Source organism: Puma concolor, chromosome D2 (genome assembly GCF_028749965.1).
Source record: "Puma concolor isolate L17-30 chromosome D2, mPumCon1.1.hap2, whole genome shotgun sequence".
NCBI lineage: Eukaryota > Metazoa > Chordata > Mammalia > Carnivora > Felidae > Puma > Puma concolor.
This window is the reverse complement of record NC_141677.1, coordinates 85517049-85519107: the sequence shown is the minus strand read 5'-3', so window position 1 is coordinate 85519107 and position 2059 is coordinate 85517049.

Below are 2059 nucleotides of genomic sequence, written 5' to 3'. Positions count from 1 at the left end.
GAGACCATTCGTCACCACAGCAGAAAACGCAAGTTAATATAGGCTCATGGCTGCCATGGTCTAAACAGCCACCTGACACCGTCCCGCAGGGAATGTCTCACTCTCTGGGCCTCTCACGGGCCCCGTTTGCCACCACGGCTTTGGCTCTCCCCTGTTCTCACACAGTGGCCTCAAGTGACCCCCTGCCTCTCCACAGGCTGCTTGCCCCCAAAGTCTTGGGTGTGTCCACTCCCCAGCTTCTGCCTCTTAGGGCAGCAGAGCGAATAAACTCTCTCAGTTTTACTATTTCCTGACCATATCCTGAGGCCTCATCTCTTGCGACCAAAAGGCTCAAGAGGGTCTTTTTCTAGCCAGTAGGACCATCTGTCCCCAGGTGAGTGTAGCCATGTCCCTGGAACCCAGGTGCTGGGCAGGCAGCGTTTGCTCTAAGCAGAAATTGCATCTTCTTATCACACTCACTTAAAATATGGAGAAAACCGTTCCTGGAATTGTCGCTAATAGCGTCTACCGGTGTGTGCAGGCTCTGGCGATGGCTTTTCATTTCGCAGAACAAGTTACAGTCCCACGGTGCGCACACGCTAATGTGAGCCAAAGCCCGTTTGCCTTGGCCTGCGCCCCGACGTTTTAGCACATCTGAACGGGCATGGCGGCCGTGGGCTCTCGGAGAGGCTTCAACTAGAGCAGCTTTGTTTTTTCCTTTTTAAGGAAAGGGTATGATGTCACTTCCATCGATGTGACAACCTGGCAGCCAGTGTTAGGAGAGGAGACTGACGACGTGTGCTGAGAGGCAGGGTGCTGGGAAGGGGGGTAGACGGGCACCAACCTGCAGGCCGGACACTGCGACTTGTGCTTCTCTCCTCCAGCAGCTCTTTGGGAAGACGGAGCCTTCTGGGAGCCATGGGACTGGAGGGAAGGTCTAAATCTTCCACTTTGTGCAAAACCATTCTTCCTCTTGGGAGAGCTTCCCTGCAGCGGGGCTGCGTGCGGGCCTCTTGTGCTATTTTATAACACTGGCTGGGTCAGGACTCGCCTCTGCGGGCCGTGTCCTTGCAAGGGAGCCCCCTTCCCTCGGAGGTGACCCAGCCCGGGCACCCGCTAAGCCCTGTTCGTGAGTTACCTCGTTTTATCCCTGCAACAGCCCTATCAGATATGCACCTCTATTATAACCCCCGTTTTACAGATGAGAAAACGCAGAAGAGGACACTTGTCGAAGGCCACACAAATAGTAAATGACAGTCCTGGGATTCGAAGAATGGCTCCGGATATATGCCATGTTGGTTTCAAAGCCCTCCTCCGCTTGGGAGAATGTCTTGTTTGCAACCCCTAATAACAAATTCATGATGGACCACGAGGGCTCATAATATCCCACTGTGTGTCTATTTGTATTCAAACCCGGCTGTGTTTATAGTTTGGTTTTATATATGCTCATCTTTGGAAGGACAGATATTAAGAGAAAGAATGTTGCTCCTAGGGAAGCAATAATGGGACAGAAAAGCTGAACCCACCCGATGAAAACTAGGTATCCTCATCATTCTCTGGGAGCCTCTCTGGCTTCTCCCTGCTCACTGCACTCACCTCAGTTTATAAATAGTGTGTATCTATTGGCTTATTCTTTCCCGTGTTCTCCACCAGACTGCAGGTTTCACGAGGATAGGGAGCTGGTCTGTTTTTCCCCTGCTGTATATACAACTGCTGGGTGGGGGTGGCATATGAATGATACAGGATAATTCTGGTTGAGTGAGTAAGTGAATTACAATTCACGCATTTCTCTTCATTTTTTAAATAAGATGGCTATAAATAAAGATGCATCTTCAGATTTCTAGAAGCTTGCTTTCTTAAAATTTTTATTTATTTTTGAGAGAGAGAGAGAGAGAGACAGAGCATGAGTGGTGGAGGGGCAGAAAGAGAGGGAGACACAGAGTCTGACACAGGTTCCAGGCTCCGAGCTGTCAGCACGGAGCCCGACGTGTGGTTCGAAGTCACGAACTGTGAGATCATGACCTGAGCTGAAGTCGGATGCTTAACCCGACTTCAGGTGGGTTGCTCAGGCCCCGAATGC